Raw genomic sequence first — 20,608 nt, 5'->3', positions numbered from 1 at the left:
CTGCAAATGACTAGTATAAGAATTTAATTCGTTTGTCTTTTGTATCCCTTTATTAGTTTTTATTTGTCTTGTCTTGTTTGTTTGTCATCGAGACGGGGATGAGTCGATCATCGTCGCCCACTGTTCACCATAGCCGGTTGAACTCCAGACGAATATAGAATAACACTACTGTTCATACTGGCGACATCGCTCTGATGAGACAACGAAACCCTACCCCGAAGCTCCTCCCCTTTTTCCTATCCTTCGACAATGTACCCCTCTAACCTCGGGTAAGCCGCGAGTATCCGTCCCAACTCCTACTAGACATAGAATTAAGCGGACTGAGCCTTACAAATAAATGAACAAGATAAAAAAAGGTGTATACATATTTTTTTTAAGTTTTGTGTTTATAAGAAGCATAGTGCATGAAAATGGCTTTAGGAAGAAAATATTTATTGCATTTCATTTAAATTATTGATACAGATACCCTCACAGATTTTCTATAAAAAAACGAAGCTGATCAAAAACACAGATTTTAATTTGGTAACCCTAATCGGAGATGTCATTTCACATGAATAACTTTATGTTTTTGGACTTGAGCGATCGTCAGTCTCAGTGGGATGATGTTTATGTAATGGGTTCGATAGCCTAGTGGCGGCCATTTATGCTTACTGACGACTTTCCAAAAATATCTATCCCGTGACAAACATGGAGATGTAGAAGTATACTCGGTCTGTAGTAACAATGGATGTAGAACTATTTTTTTTTTCCTTGTCGGGTATTTTCATCACTGCGACCATTTTTCTGATCTATTGTGATATATTCCCCATTTTTTTCTTTAGCTTTATCAAGATGCCGTATCACTATTATTAGGAGTGATCGCCACCGTTTGACTAATAGCATTATCCCAGCACGGCATTATACTTCGAATAAAGTGCACTACCGTACTAAGAGTTGTTCTCCAAATGTCAAAGGGTTCTATCAGCCCCTTGTCGAAGAACTTACGCCTTTTATTGAAAATTGCCGGACAGTGGCATAGCAAATGTTCCGAGTCTTCCTTTTCTATGCCACAGAAGCGACATACATCATCTTGAAGTTTGACAATGACCTATTATAAGACCTGCATATATACTAAGATCTTTCTTAGAAAGTTCCAGGATTTTGTGGGTCACAGAAAAGTTTGGATTAATAAATCGCTTCGACTGCCTAGCAATGGAAGTGTTCTTCCAGTTTGTCTCCACTTTTGAAGATTCCCACACTTTTAGCTCCATTCTAAGAGATGCAGCCGATAAGCCACAAAAGGGCTCTGGCCCGATGAACTTATGATAAGATCCGAGTCTTGCTAGTGCATCAGCTCTTTCATTTCCCTCAATCCCGTAATGACCAGGAATCCAATATAAGTTGACTTGATTAAAGGGTGATACGGTCAAAATTTGGTCAATATCAACTTGACGTATTTCTTTCAATTTTGCATTTAAAAAACCTGAACACCCCTCATGTTGAAGGTGTGTGTGTGTAGAATGTTGCTCCTATTTTGATTTTGGAATTCACTCTTCAGTTGTCAAAATGCCGTCCACGCAAGAAGAGCAGCGTATCAAAATTTTGCTCGCGCATCGCGAAAATCCGAGCTACTCGCACGCAAAGTTGGCAAAATCGCTAAAAGTTGCCAAATCAACCGTTACAAATGTAATTAAAGTGTTTGGGGAACGTTTGTCGACAGCCAGGAAGTCTGGATCGGGGGGAAATCGAAAACCGGAAGCCGCTGAGACGACAAAGAGAGTTGCCGGTAGTTTCAAGCGAAACCCTAACCTCTCTCTCCGAGATGCCGCAAATAAGCTGGGTGTATCGTCTACAACCGTGCATCGAGCCAAAAAACGAGCCGGACTATCGACTTACAAGAAGGTAGTGACTCCAAATCGCGATGATAAACAAAATACGACGGCCAAAGCGCGATCCCGGAGGCTGTACACGACGATGCTGACGAAGTTTGACTGCGTGGTAATGGACGACGAAACCTACGTCAAAGCCGACTACAAGCAGCTTCCGAGACAGGAGTTTTATACGGCAAAAGGAAGGGGAAAGGTAGCAGATGTTTTCAAGCACATGAAACTGTCAAAGTTCGCAAAGAAATATCTGGTTTGGCAAGCCATCTGTACCTGTGGCTTGAAAAGCAGCATTTTCATAGCTTCCGGGACTGTCAACCAAAAAATTTACGTGAAAGAGTGTTTGAATAAACGTCTGCTGCCTTTCCTGAAGAAACACGGTTGTTCCGTACTGTTTTGGCCGGATTTGGCATCTTGCCATTACGGTAAAAAGGTCATGGAGTGGTACGCCGCCAACAACGTGCAGGTGGTTCCCAAGGACAAGAACCCTCCCAACACGCCAGAGCTCCGCCCAATTGAGAAATACTGGGCTATTGTCAAGTGGAACCTAAAGAAGACCAAAAAAACTGCTAAGGGCGAGCAGCAGTTCAAGGCAAACTGGCTTTCTGCGGCGAAGAAGGTGGACAAGGTGGCTGTACAAAATCTGATGGCAGGGGTCAAGCGTAAGGCCCGGCAATTCGGATTTGGAAAAGCGGAAGCCTAACTGAATATTTTTCCTGAATTTTATACTAATTGAACTTGAAAAAGAAATTTAATTTGATTTTTTAAATAAACGATTTCACCGATTTACACGCGTTTTCCCTTGACCAAATTTTGACCGTATCACCCTTTATGACAAGACAATTTTTGAAGTGATTGAACACACTCCCAGACAAGTTTTGATGTACATGTCGCCGACTTTAAAGCATTTAGAGCAGCTTGACTGTCGGACATGACGCATATACTTGAACTCTTATAGTTTCTACGCAAACATATAACGGAACACTCTAAAATTGCTTGGATTTCAGCTTGGAACACAGTTGGCCATCTGCCCATAGGAACCGATATTTCTATCCCTGGGCCAGTTACTCCTGCTCCCACTTGATTGTTCAATCTTGAACCATCTGTATAAAAAACAATGAATCCTGGATGAAGAACCGGGCCAACAAGTTGCCATAAATTACGCCCAGGGTCAACTACTCGCAAAAGTCGATTGAAATTGTATCTTTTCTCCATCCAGTCTTCGTTGTTCCTTACTAGAGAGTTGATACTAACAGTTTTTAGAATCGTAAGATGTCCTCTAAGGTCTCCTTCAAAGAGTTTCACTGACCTTGTAAACCTAGCACTTTTCGGCTTCTAATTGTATGAATTGATGCAATGGTAGCATATAAAGCAAAGCATCCAATGCCTTCGATGGTGTACTTCTCATTGCACCTGTTATTGAGAGAGTTGCTAACCTTTGGAGTTTTTCTAACTTTCTCTGAACAGCACTCTCTTTTGTTTTTGGCCACCAGACCAATCCACCATAAGTAATCCTGGGTTTCACAATTGCCGAGTAAATCCAATGGATCATTTTCGGTTTCAGTCCCCACTGTTTACCGAATGTTTTTTTGCATATCCATAGAGCATTAGTAGCTTTGTTTATTGCCTGCTCTAGGTGCATATTCCAATTAAGTTTACTATCGAGGATTACTCCAAGATATTTGACAGCATTAGAAAGTTCCATAAGTGTGCCTTTCAATCTTATGTTGTCTAATGAAAATTTCTTCCTTCGGGTAAATGGCACGATAGTAGTTTTAGAAGGATTTATGTTTAATCCTTCCCTATCACACCACGATGAGACAAAATTTAAAGCAATTTGCATTATGTTAGCGATAATACAATCATATTTGCCACGTACAATTATGACTATATCATCTGCGAAGCCAATTATTTCGAAGCCATGGGCTATTAAATTTTTGAGAAGATCATCAACTGTTAAAGACCACAATAGAGAATAACACGCCTCCTTGCGGGCATCCTTTGGTTGCTCTTACACTGATGAGTGAGCTTCAAAGGTTTGCTGATATTTCTCTTTTTGATAACATTTCATTGATCCAATTTACAATGCTTTGATCGAAACCACGTTTCATCATAGCTGTAGTCATTGAATCGTGAGATGAATTATCGAATGCACCTTCAATGTCAAGGAATGCAGCAAGTGAAATTTCTTTTGCTTCAAAAGATCTTTCTAGTTTTGTAACAACCGTATGGAGTGCTGTTACTGATGACTTACCTTCCTGGTATGCAAATTGATATTTGCTCAGAGGATTTGTGACTAAATATGATGACTTTATGTGTTCATCTATTATTTTTTCCATTATTTTTAGCAAAATAGACGATAAGCTTATTGGCCTGAAGGATTTTGGTGAAGTTTTATCCTTTTTATTAGTCTTGGGAATAAAAATAACCCGCACTTGTCGCCGGTATATAGCTTAATATTAAGCTTGCTCGAAATATCTTTGTTAGAATAGGCATTACAACCGCTTTTCCCTTCTGTTGTAGTACAGGACAAATTCCATCCCTACCTGGTGACTTGAAAGGTTCAAAGGAGTCAATCGCCCATTCAACTTTTCTTTCAGTGAAGATTTTGTTGGCCAAAGTGCAAGCATCAGCTCTTGTTCTGTCTAACTCAGTCGTTTCATTCAATATTTCATGAATATCCGTCCTGGTTTCATCGATACCAATAGCTGTTGTCGTCACGTTTTGGTCTTCGTTTGAATTAATAATAGAACATGGAAAATGCGTTCTCATCATCAACTCTAACGTTTCATTTGTAGACGTAGTAAAAGAGCCATCCTCTTTTTACAAAGTGCCCAGACCATTGGAATGATCTTTAGCGAGTATTTTCTGCAACCTAGCAGTTGCTGGAGTATTTTCAATGTTCTCACATGTATGCCTCCAGTGTATCCTCTTTGATCTCCGTATTTCCTTATTATAGGCGGTGAGGGATTCCTTATATTGTTCCCACTGTTGTATTCGTTTAGCCCTATTGAAAAGCTTCCGGGCTTTTTTACGAAGTTTCTGTAGCCTGTTGTTCCACCAAGGTACATCCCTGTTTGTAGAGCGTTCCTTTTCGATGCAACTCTCATAAAAGGCATGTTTTGATCAAATTTGAAAGTTGTTTAGAACTATTCCCAAGTTCTTCAGAAGTGTTTAAGTTAATTGCTATCGTGTCTCTTCCTGCCACTAGCTCTACATTATATAGCTCCCAGTCTGTTTTCCTAGGATCTCTAAAAGTTTGTGTGAGCTGTTGACCAGCCTCATATTCAAATAATATTTGCTTGTGATCAGACAAAGATATTTCGTCTGACACATGCCAATTTTTGATTTTGTCTGAGATTATTGGACTACACAAAGTCAAATCAAGAACTTCTTGTCTAATTGCATTTATAAATGTTGGAGCATCTCCTCTGTTACATATATCTATATCATTGTTAGAAAAATAATCTAAAAGGTACTCACCTCTGGTATTGATGTCCGTGCTAGCCCATATTGTGTGATGAGCATTTGCATCACAGCCAATTATAAATGCCTTATTTTGTTTCTTGCAGTATGAAACAAACGCCGCTACTTCTGCTGGAGGTACATCTCCCAAGTCTCCTGTAAAGTATGCTGAAGCAATATAGGGGAAATGCAGGTAATGTCGGCCTAAGTGTCCCTAATTTGGGCCCATACATAAATTCAGCAATCAACTAAATTTTCAATAGCCACCAAAAATATCCATTAGTAACGTCCCAATAACGCGTTCATCTAGATAAAATTGATAAATAGCAGACTTTTAGCGATGGGCCCAAATTAGGGACATGTAGGCCGACATTACCTACATTTCCCCTATATATTTCCTTTTTCCCGTGAGTTGTTGGAACCTCCATCAGGACCGCAACAATGTCTCTTTTTGTGGTGTATTCTTTTTTTTTTTTTTTGTCACCGACTGTATTTGTAGTGTAGCCAGGAGCATTACGGTTTGTTTTTTTTTTTTGGTCCTGGGATTTCGTCAATTTGATCTACAATCATCTTGTCATCGCCAGTGCCTACGTGGGTTTTTTGAGATTCACCATCATCCCTTTGCCCTGGTCTTTCACTACCATCATGTAAATTTCTCTTCTGGAACTTTTTTCTTATGTTGGCATTTCCAAACTTGAAATCAAGGATGCATTTACTGTTTTTGATGGAGTTCAAGGATCCTCCGTCGACAGTGAAAACTAGTTCTACATGTTGGTTTTTTACGTTGCGCTGCAGTATCCTCCATGCATCAACAGCCAACCCATCGTTTTGACTTTCTAGGAGAGTCAGAATTTCTTCATTTTTGTCCTCTGAACTCCAAGGGAAGAAACCAATGAGTATTTCAGGACGCGGGATTTCCTTTTCATCCACTGCTAACAGCTCTGCCCCTGACCAGGGAGTTACTGTAGAAATAATGCTTTTTAGCCAGTCTGCAGTTTCTTTATTTTTACAGACTATGACTAAATAGCCCGATTTGAAAACACAATCGCCAAATTTTGGTTTCAATGGTGCTTTTCGTTGACCTGCTACTTTAGCTAACTAAAAATTTAGAACTAATAATCTGTTCCCTCCTTGACGATCGAGAGGACATTGCCGGTGCCATTATAAATCTTGAAAGTAAGTAATGCACTGCAGTTTGCTCCGTAGAATGGATGACTAATTCTAAGCCCTATTGATTTGTTCTTTGTTGAAATTTCGCTGCGAATTCTATGTCGTGAGTGATCATGCTTATGCTCTGGAACATGGAAAATTGTTTGAAAATCAGGAATTTTGTGAAAGGAACTTATGAACTTTGATGGTCTACTATGTCGGCAACGATGGAGTCGCAGATTTATCAAGAACCAGAACCATGTGATATTGTTTGCAAAACATTAGGGGCACAGTATCACTTACAATCAAAACACTACTAACTTTAACTATTTACAGTTCGGAAAAGTAGTGTAATTGCTAGTTTACGTGGAAATGAAGTTTAAATGCATGGACGTTTGCATTCATGGATGTTAACATCACCAGTATAATTAGGAATTTTTGTCTGTGTTGCTTAACTTTGAGTTATGCAGAATTGTATCCTTCGCGCTCAAAGCCGTTGCAGTTGCATTTGTCCCTATTCCATATTACATTCGAACTGAACTACCCAAATGGGCCACCATTCCGGCATCGTGCAAGTTTCGCATTCTATACGCTCTTTTTGCCTTTTAAAGCTTAAAGTTCAGAGGCGTTGTCGTTCGAAATCGACGCCTATGCCTCACGTTTTTTTTTCTGCACATTGGCTCTCGGTGTGCCCAACAAGATGAGAATTGAGTGAACGCAACATTTTGCCAACATGCAACGTGATGTTTACTCGGGTTTTAATCTTGTCTGTCTTTACGCTGTATACCTATAGAGGGAGCAGCTCTTGCCAGTGGACGCCGCTTCAATCAACGAACGTCGGCGGCATACCTCTTTTGTGGAGAAGGTGTTGATGCTGCCAAGTGTGAATGGCGTTACTGCTGCCGTCGGTGATTGAGATGATTTTCAGTGTTCTGCCAGTGTCACGTCTTCTGAAATGCATGGGAACCAATTTAAAGTTTGCGAATTTGTGTTCTATTCATTGCTCTCTAGATTGAATTGTCACACTGCTCGCATAATTCGCACGGTTTGCTTGGCAATGATCGTGCCCTGAAATTGCAGGAATTTGACGATGTAATTAACAGACTTCCTTTCAACAGCATAATCCAATTTAATAAAACCCCATCCGACTGGATGCCAATGGTTGCGCTTTTAATTACATTGAACACCACCACCGGTTTCGATTCCATTCGATCGGGTACAATGTAACACAATGCTGATTTTTCGCCTCTGGAGGAGAAATGAAAGATATAAGACTTGCACAAAGTTTTTCGTATTACGCACCGAGCGATATGCTGGAGCTGAAACAAGCTCAGAGGTGACACATATATGTGCAACCCGTTCGTCGTCGTTGTAACAGTTGCAGATAACACAGATGTTAAAGTAGGTCTGCTGCAGTGTGAAATGCAAGATTTATTTCATTGCTTTTTGACTGGGCTCAGTAAATGGCTTATTCTAGTTTGCACATGTACCGGCAAACGACGACGGGTTGGATATGTATCGACTTTTCTAATACAGTCCGAAAGCTGAATCGGGTATGACCACACCTTTCCCTGGAGCCTGAGTCAATGAAGTATGCAACTCGATCCGACGACAGCATGTCTGGTTTCCAGTGACCATTGCATCAGTTGAAAGTATTTTCGATTATGACACTCCTTGATGGAAAACTGATGATATTTTATGAGAGTAATAAAGCTGGGCACGTGAAAGTGTGGGTTCTGATAAGCTAAATGTTTGACAACTGGTTGGTATTGAAGAAGCTCAAGCCTTTAAAAGCTTCATCAGTTGAAATGTCTTACCACCCTACTCATTAGGATTGCGATACACGCTATAGTGAAACATATCTGAAACAAAGGTGGATGTTTTACTACACCCAACCGGGAAATGTAAGATTCTATAACAGATTTGCATGAAAAGTATGCAGAATTTGTAATGTTTCGCGACATTTTAACATAATTTTTAAATTTTAAGGTTAGCGTATTTTTCGAACAAAGTTTGTTTCCCCAAATGCATTGCGTCTTGAAAATCATTTCGTGAAGGTTTCATACAAACATATGCAAGGACTGCCATTACATTTATTGTATACAACATATGCAGAGGATGTAATAAATCCAATCTTACATTGGATGTAAGTGATATTTTACGTGTAGACGTTGATAGTGAATCAATAATCGAAAATAGCTACAAATTAACTCCAAATTAAATTTTCGTATAAATTTACTGTTTTTAATAACATAACCATTGTAATCAATTTTTAAGCCACAAAGCAACCTTGAAAAACACACCTTCACTATTTACGATAAACGTTGACTTCGTTTTCAACTGACCAAATGTTTACCAAACTTGATTCGAAATTTCATGGCTCAACACCACATGTTTTCACCTACTAACCTCGGGGTTTTTATCTTCATTTGCTTTTTTCATAGGTATTTACTTCCGAAATAGCAGTATTTAACTTACTCATCATTGATACCACCGCTTATAAATAATTGATGACTTTAAACGACGGCGCATGCCGACCGTGGAACGCTGAAAAACGCTGAACTTGATCTTCAATTATTGTGACCAGTACCCTCTGCAATGGCACCTTTAATGGGAACAATTTCCTTCTTCAAAAATTGCACAATCCAGCGTCGCAGGCATCAAGTGTGTGTGTTCATGGTTCGCTAATGTCCGTGAGAAACTGATCCGCCAATTTAGTTTTTCTTCACTCTCCCTTCCTCCATGACCAATTATACCTACATATGTAGTAGGTACGCTGACGCATTAGGCTCCCGTGCTGCTCTGCCACAGCAGCAGCAAACAACGCATAGGTGGCAGCGCGGCCGGCATCACGATTGGAACGTGTCGATTCGGTCGTTAGTTCCACCAAATGACACATTTAATCTATTTTGTCAAATCATTAATTTCGGTCACGATCCGTAATTAGACCATTGGAGCCGAAAACAGCAGCGCCGAAAAAAGCGGCACCCGCATGGAAGCTTATCTCACCTGTTGGCATCGCATGTCTTTCGACGATTGAACTGCTGTTTTGCTGTTATGGTTTATGCACACTACATACCTCTGTCTACAACAAATCTCGTGTAACCACACAGCTTCAAGTCAACAGAAACACATTTTTGAACGTTTCTACGGCTGAAACCCCGCAAACGAAGGAGGAAAATATGGTGCATAGGGAGTATTCATTAAGTACGTCACGCGGAGCGAGGGGGGAACGTTCACAAATGTGCGACAAGCAATGGATTGGCAGGTGGAAAACGTTACGCAAGGGAAGAGGGGAGGTTGACTTTCCTTAAATTTAACGTGACGTACTTAATGCATGCTCCCAAAGGTACTTCCATCCCATTGCACTCGACTCAGTAAAGACGAGTTGAGGATGGTGGAGGCTGTTTTTTTTTGTGGACCATTGTCCAATGCATTTATGCTGCGATGCGAGCGAGACCTTAGGCACTTGTCGTTTCAGATATAATTTTTTTCTTTATGTTGGCTTGACTTCTTTGGCGTCAGTTTCTTGAAGTTGTTCAATTTTCTTCCCCATTAACCACTCAAAGGGTATTTAGGAACAAGGCTTGAAGATCAGTTTTTGCCATGCTTGCGCGTAAGTACTGTAGAGCATACTTGGAGATGCTAATTATGCGATTTTTACCAAATTAGCTGTCTAGGTAAGTAGAACAGTGATGAATTTGTAGCGATGATGTTCAATGCTTATGCTCATTTGGCACCTTTGATGATCCGATGGTGGCTGTGATTTCTCACAATCTGTTCTTCTCCTTGTAATTCTCAATGATTTATTACATTCATGTCTACTGGAACTCAAAAAAAAAATCTAAAATTTAGGGTTGGTATTTTGGGTTAGTTTTCCAACCCAAAAAGCCAGTGGTGGTCGCAGGGAATACCCCTCACCATCCCTCTCCAACGGGGGAGTTTGGTAAAGAGAGATGATCAAACCGATTTGTGCCTTCCAAAAAAGTTGTCGTTGCTCGCTTTCTACTCTCTATATACAATTTTCACTCTACCGTAATCTAACGGAACTATCAACTCTTTACTTTGATCTCCTCATCTATCTTACAAAAATTAGGGAGCGTATTTTTTTTTTCATAACATAAAAATAGGAAATAAAGTTGAAAATAAAAGGAATCTCTTCATCGCTTTTCCTTTTTGAGTGACGACGGTTAAGTGAATCAATTTTTAGAAGTTGTCCATTTCAATGTTATTAAGGTTATATTAAGCAACAGAATACGTACCGAGATATGTAAATCCTTCCGAATTATTACCAAAAGAGAAAATCGGTGAGGAAAATCGACCAATTATTATTCCTAGTGGAGATGAACTAGCTGAAGGCTAAATATTTCCCTGACCATACAATTGGATTCATTAATTTTGAAAAATATATTGGTTTTTATATATCATCTGAAAGAGCTTCGTTTTCTGAGCACAGCGATATTTTTTTTTCAAATCCACACACTTTCATCTCGATTTTTAAATCAAGATTTAAAGTAAAATAATAACTTCACTGTTTGACACTAAACTGACAAACTGACAGCTCGCTTCCATACAAAGTGACATCGAGGAGCGCTAGCAAGGTGATTTTTGCAAATGTAATCGTACTTATTTAAAATAGTTCCAATGCACCAAAATTGATGAAATTTTGGGTTTATGTTCCATTTTTAATGCAGATTACGAATATGCATTTCCTCAATACCCTTAAAGAACACAATTCGTAGTTGCTACAAGGGGTTGAAACGGTTGACGTTTTTTTCTATCTTCGCTTCGTTGTCGTACGCGACAGTCTGTTTGTATTCGTACTCTCATGCTCTACCGTCGTCTCTCTTACACAACACAAACGGTAGAGCACCATTCGAGCAAAAAGAAAATTATCAAATAACTATCAAATGACATGTGTGATTTCGTTCTCATTCCTTAATCTGGTGTAAATTAAACAATTTCTGACCAGAAAAGTTATTACTAAACATTGTTTTTTGCTATTTTCAGAATTCACACAAGCAGAACATCAGCAGCTCTTATTATGAGAAAAACTTAAATACATACATTCGTGACGGTCTTCGGCAACAGTGTCGTATGACAGAGCCTGTCATATGACATTTTAGTTTGGTACTGTAATTTGATAGCTTGTTTTGCAAGTGTCGGAAGCAAAGGCAGTTGATTATCACAGAAAATGTGTTGACTACAGTATCCGCTTACAAGACTGGTTGCCACTCCGAGATTGACCATGTTCAGTGAAATTTACACATGGAACCAGATGAACGGGTCTTGGGAATAGTCATCCACTTTCAGTGTGCATACTTAAGCTGTGTTCCAATTGATGAATTTTCACTTAAATTTGACAGATGAAAATTTTTCATATAAACCTGCTATTCCAGCAGACTTATTTCTGACAGACAAGGAATCAATTTTGACAGACGCTTTCTTGAAAATCGACCGATCAACATTTTCCGTCGTGTGCAAGTCAGTGGATCTTATCTACGAGTACGTGACGAGCAAAGTCGAACTCTCGGTTTTTGAGTGCCCACCCGAGCAAATTCGGTTAACAAAATGAAAGCAAATCGATATTAAAGTTTGCAGTTTCTATCATAATAAAAACTAATTTTGATTTCAATTGTCGTGACATAAGTCTGATATCATATTGTGATTTCATTATGTAGTCAAAACTTTTTAAATGAAAGCAGCTTAACTTGAAGTTCTGCTGTTAACGTCTTGTTTAAAATTTAATTTCAGTTCATCTGTTGTTGAACTAATGATTATTGTTTATTTGTTTTGTTTAACACATTTTAGGTCATTCCTGACTTGCCCGGGGTGAGATTTGACTTATTCAACTTTTCAGTCTTTTAGCGTGAGAAGCATGGATGCCAACCGTTTACACCAGGCTCGTATTCAGTTAAACATTATGAATGCAAAATGAGTAATCAAATTGATTTCATTAAAAGCAGGATTAGTTTTCCGTTTGCTTCAACAGTGTAAAATTTTGCACTCATTTTTGCTGTGTTAACCGTTAAGTTAACCAAAATGAGATCAACTGAGTATTCAAAATAAGTTACATCATAACAGCAAATTTTGATTTCAGTTTGATCTTCAGCTTTGCTCGGGCACTGTGTTTCGAGCAGTTCTCGCATCATTTTTCAATAGGTCATATCTAAATTGATCGATTCAGTTCATCGACTTTCTCTTTCGTTAATAGCTAAGCATTTATAGAATATGCTTTTCCAATTATCATTTAAAAATATGTGTTGTGTATTGCTTAGGTTAGCTCAAGAGCAAATCTGCTTGAGCGTTTGAGCTGAACACACGTTTACTCCATGTTTATAATACTCAGGTAATAATTTAATGTAGTGCTGGTGTAAAACATCAACAGCATATGAAGCTCATGCTCACGCTCATGCTCACTGTTGCCGAGCATGAGCGCTCATTGCTCACTTGATCACTGGTTGACATGTTTGCCTAGCAATAAAAATCATGGCCTACCCAAAAACGAATCATCAAGTAGGGTAAACGTACTAATTTTCACCTAGCATTAGTTTCCGACTCTTCCATACAAATCAAAACATCTCAGTTCGCGTTTCCGGATGAAAGGCGCTTGTTGAATGTTGTCGTCGTCAAGTTTGTGCGTTGAGGTTGTGTTTCAGAAATGCAATCGAAGTATGCCGTGGCCTCTGTTAGACGCTTGAGTTGTCGGTTCTAATCTCGAGTTGATTCGCCCGGTGAGGAGCTGGCGCTGCGTCTTACAAAATATGTATTTACTAGCGAACTGAAGTTGTTGCGTCGCGAGTGATTGGTGATGGAATGTGGACGCAGTATTTTTTTTCTCTGCTGAGATCCCTCTAGTTGGAGCAGCTAGAGCGTGTTTCGTAGTTGAAGGAGGTTTACGCTGCTGTGTGGGGAAGGAAAGGCGAGAGTTCTGTTTTTAACACCGGTTGAAGAAGTAGCCGCAGCATGGGGAGCTCTTCGAAACTATCGTGATGTCATGGATTCCTTTCCAACATATCGGGTGAGATCTTTCTTTTATTTTTCTCTTAACTTTCATTCCATTATTATATGTAAAATTAGTACGTGAGGGTCAACCAGGGCACCCGATTGAAGCGAAATGCATAGGGAGGGAAAATTTATACTCCCTGTCTTTAACATTTCGTGAATAGAGGTCGGGCTTTTCTCCCCACTCAAGCATCCTCCTATTGTATGGCTTGTTTTTTGACTTGTTATATAATTCTGTTGTTGGAATGAGATTCTCATTTATTCCGTGGATGCACGTGGGTGATGTTACCCACGGATTTACCCAAACCGTTTTTGGCCCTTCATACAATGGCAGGTTGAGTACAATTAGTGTTTATTACACTGGATCAACTCGAACACCGAGGACAGTTCTCAGTCTACCGACAGTTGTCTTGCTACAGTGAGTTGTATTTGCATATCATCATCATCATCCGTACAAATCAAAACTTCTGGTGTAATAAATAAAGTGAGTTTTTCAATGTCAAAATATCAGAAGAGTTAAGAAGAGGAGAACTGTGCACAGCAAAAAATTAATTTTGATATCACACAATCATGTCAAAAATATGATGTAATATTACTTGCCAAAAACCATGCCATGAACTGACACTACGCTGCTTTAACTGCACTGCCATAAAAATTACATGAGATTTTCGACAGGATTGAAGTGCATCCTCTTGGATGTAATATTGAAATTTATTTTTTGCTGTGTGTGTTAGTTGCATAAAAATGGTAAATTTTCTGCCCTTTTTTAAGCAAACAGGTCGAAATCTAGTACTAGGTCGTACATTATTGAGGCCTATTCTGCTCCGCGAGAGAGGTGAGGTGACTCGCTGTCACAAGTGAGGTGACAATAGACACCGCAAGTGAGGTGACTCTCCATTTTATTTGCACGGAAAGTCACCTCACCTCACTCGTGGTGCAGAATAAGCCTCAAAACTTTTAACATAACATGTAAATAACTGTGATCAATCAGTTCGTGAAGGTTCACCCACAATTGATATGTGGCGTTTACGTTTGCGTGGATGTTACAGTAAACCCATGGGTTATCTGTCAAATTTACGTCAACGGAACGCAAACGTACCACCCTATCGAATCATTCCATTTGTTGAAAATGACGTTTCCTTCCATTCGAACTTCGAAATAAAATAATATTTTGAGATTTGTGCTTCTAGAACCAAGACAACAGTTACCAAAAGTGGTACGTTTTATAATTAAATGGTAATTTGTTTTGTGAAATCACTGGTAGATAGTCACTTGACGAAGTGGTCCGTTTCGAACATTCCTTGTCTACTTCCTATCAGTGTCAGTAGAGTTGCTCATAGAGTAATTTTGACGGTATATCCACCATGCTCGTCTTTGGATATTCTTTCCTAAACGGCGTGGTCACGACACGCTACTTTACTGAACCAAAATCAATGTGAAAAGAGTAATACCAACAATCAATGCGAAACTAACGATTTTAAATTGGCTCACTACTTGACTAACCTATTGGTCCCAAGCAAACGATTAACGTATCTCATTCTAGTCAAAATTCTAGTAGTACACAATGTTTATTTTGATTCGCTATGAAAGTTTGACAGATAAAATGAGGGGTTAGTGGATTTTCCTATGTTTCGAGGGGTGAATCGATTAGCTTGGGACCGAAGATAGTACCAGAGCTGAGCCAAAAAGTTGGGCACGTTTCTTCGGGACCTACTAGTCTTAGAGTTACCTCTATGGTAATAGTCTGCAAGCCATTTATGCACATTTACGAACAATTTTCAAACATGGTATATTTGCAAACCTAATACTGCAATAGTGAGTGCCACATTGCCTTAGAATTCTGCTCAGGATAATCATGAAATTTTCCCCAGAATTTTCCTGTGACTCCCCTAGGACCTAGGCCTTAGAATTCCTTGAGTATTCTTCCGAAATTCGCCTCAGGCCCCTGGCAGCGTAAATGTGAGAGGCCAAGCTGATAAAAGATATTTTTTTATATTATTCAATATTATTATTTCTCATTGTCAGCTTGGCTTCTCGCATTTGCTGTGCCAGGGACTTTAGAATTCTTTTTAAATATTGTCAGATATACATTGAAATTCTCTTGAACATTTCGAGGAAAATCTTTCAAGAATTTATCATATAGTTTCTCAAAATTCCCTTGGAATTCTCTTCGGAATTCCCTTGAAGTGCTTCCAGAGATTCGTTGATGCTTGCCCTATGAAACTATCATCAGAAAGCTTCCATTAAACTAATTTTGGAGGTAATTCTTTTCCCCTTTCTCGATTGGATCTTTTTATGATGCCTACGAACTTCTTGTCATTTTCTTTGAATTTCAACCAGATTTCTTTTAGATTTTTCATAGAAATGTCTTTGAAATTATCCTCAGAATTCCTTATAAAACCTCCTCAGAATATATCATGGGATTTTTCATACAATCCCCATATTATTCTTCTCAGATCTCCTTTGAAATTATACTAGGAATTCACCTGTAATTCTCCTTCCCATGAAATTATTTTCAGACGAGAACTCCTTTATAATATGATTCACCATTTCCTAGGAGTTCTTTTCAAACTAGCCCTATCCCAATTTTTCCCAGAATCATCCCAATTTTCATCGAAACTCTCTAGAAAATTCTTGCTGTAAAATCCTGTTCATCCAAGTCCAAGAGCCTTGACAATTTTAAAAGGTCATAAGCCTAGATTTATTTCTATCACATATGGACTCGTGGAAATGTTTGAAATACCTAAATATTCACTATTCCTAAAAGTCACGAACATGCACCTTTCCCTAGAGCAAAATCCTTTAGAAAATTTGTTGCATTTGGCTTCGCCCTTTGACAGCGCTATTACTGAACACGCGCTTTTATCCATCATGGTAATCGAATCTATAAGCAACCTGTAAATTTCCCCATTAATTCAGAATAGGTCTCTGAACCAAAGCGTCAAATCTCATAGAAACAGAAGGACAAAATCGCAAGCTTGCAATTGCTTGTTATAGCTAAAATGCTGTTAGGAATTATGAAACTATGAAATGCTATAATAGTATTGTTCACTTGTAAAATGCAGCAAGAGGAGGTAAACTTTGTGTATGATACATGAAACCTGTCGATTTCGTTTTCAGAGGGTCACAATTAGCGATTTTATGATCACTCATCGCGATTGCTCATTACAGATAAAATCGCTAATTGTGACCCTCTGATAGCAAAATTGACTAATTTTATGAGTCACACATTTTTCCTCCTCTTCTGACATCCTACATATAAAAAATATTATAATACTATCTCACATTTTCATAATTCCACAAAATAGCATTGTAGCTATAATTAGAATTTGCAAGCTTGACGCAAGGGAATATATTTCATGGCAAAGTTTATTTGAATTCATCTCATTGCCTTGTTGTTCTTGACCGGGGTCGTTTTCAGTAACACAAGCATACATAACTGAGTCGAATGATACCTGCCTCCCCCTCCCCTGCTGATGCTATTTTGTAAGATATTTAAACACCCACCAACTCTCCCCACCCTTTCTTCACGTAATTAATTCACGACAAAATGTATTTTTTTTAAATTCCTACTATAAAATTGGATTGTCTACCTTGAACTAGTTGTATCATCAATAAAATGGTTCAATTTTTGTGTCACTTATTCATCTTTTTTCAATCCAATTTGACAAGCCCCACACTACATACATACACTTTCTAAACACTGGGAAGTGGTAATGAACTTGACAAGTAACGGCCAACGAGGTGATGAATTAATGCATCGCCGACCGACGTTAATGAAACAATAGAAAATGTCAGTTAATATTGACTGACGGACTATGGAAGACCTCTGCCCAAAGCAATCGAACCGGGTCGGTTGTAGGTACAATAAAGGCCCACAAATTTAGCATTTTATGACCACATCATCCGCTTAGCGATGGGCCATCAGAAATGCGTTGCGAAACACCATGGTCAAAGTGCAAAGTGTGCCATGATTCATCGAAGCGTTTTATTGTCTCCTCTGTCGATTAGAATGATCAGCAGATTTTCATCGAGCTGCCACGGTTGACCCGAGATGCCATTTAGACTAGATTACTAATTAGTAATTCTGCTCGGGGCAACATATTTCGGTTACATTCGACCGATTTATTTCTGATCGGCAAGTCCCTGCGGGTTCGGTCACCGACAGATGACAATTTAGACCACCGGTGGGGTTTTCGTGGCTTTTCAATTTTCAACGCATATTTGTGCGATTACCCTTGGCGACAAACATGTCACTATGCAGCAGCTACAAGGGACTGGTTCTCTAGAATCGAAAGGTAGATACCTACTGGCCGCAGCTATTCCACACGAGTCAGCTTGGCAACCTAGCGACGCGTGAGCCACGACGACGTCGTCGACGACCAATGCAATTAAGTTGAATAAATCAGCGAGATGAAGCGCTTTGGTTCAACTTTATGCCCAAACCCCACATGTAGGTTGGCCTGTGTACAGTGCTACAGAGTGACGGTGTAGTGACCTCCCCGAGAGAGTCCAAAACATACAGGAGCAAAAAAAAAGGCAGCATAAAAGTTCACCGCGACCAATATGGTGACTATGCACCAGCCGCGCTCGGACCAGTTAATCATAACCGATATTACTCAACCCAACCAAGTGCCAGTGCGAGAGAGTGCCAGGGGAGATAGTTTTGTTTTGTTTTTATTCTAATTTGCAAACACGAGACTTTGCGTGTGCTATGGCATCGGATCAGGTTTCTCCGTTTACATAGGTGCCATGCACCGCAACTATAAGACGGACCCTAGACCTCCAACCATCTGATCGACAATGTTCTAGTGAAGCTGACCGTTCGTTCTTAGATAAAATAATACTATGGGTTAATTTTAATAAACGAAAATATGAATGCCGTCGCATTAGTAGCAACACAAGATTCATATCGGTGCCGTCGGAGCCGTTGCTGGACAATGTCACCAGCTCGTTGGCACTGACTGGTATTGTGTGAACATTCAGAGCTAACGGTTAGAAAGGGCTCCACTACCTACTGCACGAAAGGCTAAGCATTTGCTATCGGACTACATGAACTGTGCATACTTAGTTGGGAGCCCATTAGGGCTATTAGAGTTGTGTATGATCGTGAAATATACCGCAAAGCTTATTTGGTTAATTAAAGTTCGCTGTTCATGTCCAGTTGGTCACCGTTTACTCATGTAAAATAGAATATATTGTATGAATTTTCCGAGAATTTTTAATGCAGCTGGGAAAGAGGTTTAAAGTTGAATTAATCGACTGTGATGACATCTGTATCTCGTATATGAAATACGCCTAACTTTCATGGAAACAATTATACTCATGTTTAATCGAAATTTCATTCTCTGTGTTGATCATTCAGAACTGAACAGAAGATATTAACAAACTTCGGAAGATAAGAACGAAAAATTGAGGCACAGAGATAAATGTTCAAAGAGACAAATATTGATATTTTAAAAATAATCAACTTTAATGATCTAGGGTGTAGGCATGTCTGAACACACAAAAAATTATAGAACTAAACATAGATGAAACCTAGATAACTTTTCTAGTTTACAGTATAAGAAATCTATCTTATGTCATTATTATGGATCGAGGAAAATTTTGAAAGATCACGTTAATATAACAACTTGACTTGAAATCTCGATCTTGAAAAAAAAATGAACAAAATTCAGGGAAATTTTAAATATTTGGAACGATTTTCTGAATGTTGGAGCCTAAAAACTCAAGATTTAAAGACAAACAAATTAAGAAAATTGAGCGACCAAGATTAATTTTCAAAATTATGAACAATGGTTCAAAGCCCTAGAAAAACTGAAATCATTTTGAAATCATGTACATGGACTCTGTTTTTCTAAAACCAGGGATTGGACATTTTTTGATTCGATGTTTGGACAAATACTAAAAGACTAAAACTACCGTTGATGCCAGATTTTTTTTTAATTTTTGCCTTTGAAAAAATAGAGAGAGCTTGTAATTTTTCCTAGCTCATTTTTCGGCACATTAGGCATGGAAAATTTTCACGATGTTGGGTCCAGAAATTTTGACGAATCCTCAGAAAATGTGTGATAGGTCGAGATCACAGGAAAAGGCAAAAATTTTTAAATTTGATAGTCTAATACAAATTGTTAAGATAACTGAGTTGATTGTCTGGATCACGGACGGATTTGGACAGTTAACGGTCCCGTCTGTTCGCTACTCTTTTTTCAGACTCGAAACGCTGATTTTTAATGAATAATTGTAGCACAAATTTTGTAAAGACGAATTCTTTATTCCCAACATTGGTCGGAATAAAATGGCCTTAGTGATTAAGTTTTATAAAAGAAACAGTGACTTTAGTGACTTTTTGGAGTGAATGTTCGACACGGATGAGATTTTTTTTCTAGAGCCACTAGTATTTGGCACGGATGACTCAGGAGGTCGAGCAAGCTGTCCTGAACTTGTTCTATTAAGCGAAGGCATAGCTACCACGCCTAGCGGTTGTAGATGACGCGCCGTTGGACTACCTGCTGGAGCGAATGCCATATTCTTAAACTTATAAAAAAAAAAAACTGTACAAGACGCTAAGAATCTACTAAATCGAGAGCCTCTTCCAATAGCGTGGTTCAGAATCTTAAAAAGGTGAAAAGGAATGCATTTAGCATCAGGTTAAGACTTGTGATTAAGACTGAGGACTGAATTTCTCTCTAAATCTGAGATCTACACAGATAAAAATTCCGAATTTTAATAGTGATGTAAACATTCACGCAACCGAGCAACTTGTAAACAATGTTGTTTACAATAATGAGATTTTGTATACAATATTTGCTACATTCCATGTAATGTCTCATAACTTTACATGATATATAATGTATACTTATATGATATGTGACGCTCCATTTATGTGCATCATGCTAAACAGAAATTTACACTACTTTTTCAAGCTGTGTAGTTACTTCGCTGAATCTAAGTTTCAACTTCATGAAGACACCGGCTTGGAAAGAGTGCTGATAGGCACAGATCAAAGACGATTGAATACTGACGAATACATTCTGGTTTATTTTTAGTAGAAATATTGCCTTATATCGAAGACAATATATCAAGAATACTGGCAACTCTTCCATTTTCTCAAACGACCGGTATGA

The sequence above is a fragment of the Ochlerotatus camptorhynchus genome, unplaced genomic scaffold, assembly GCF_037179485.1.
Source record: "Ochlerotatus camptorhynchus isolate MF236.1 unplaced genomic scaffold, CSIRO-AGI_Acam_v1.1 ptg000014l, whole genome shotgun sequence".
Classification (NCBI taxonomy): Eukaryota; Metazoa; Arthropoda; class Insecta; order Diptera; family Culicidae; genus Ochlerotatus; species Ochlerotatus camptorhynchus.
This window is presented reverse-complemented; position numbering follows the sequence as displayed.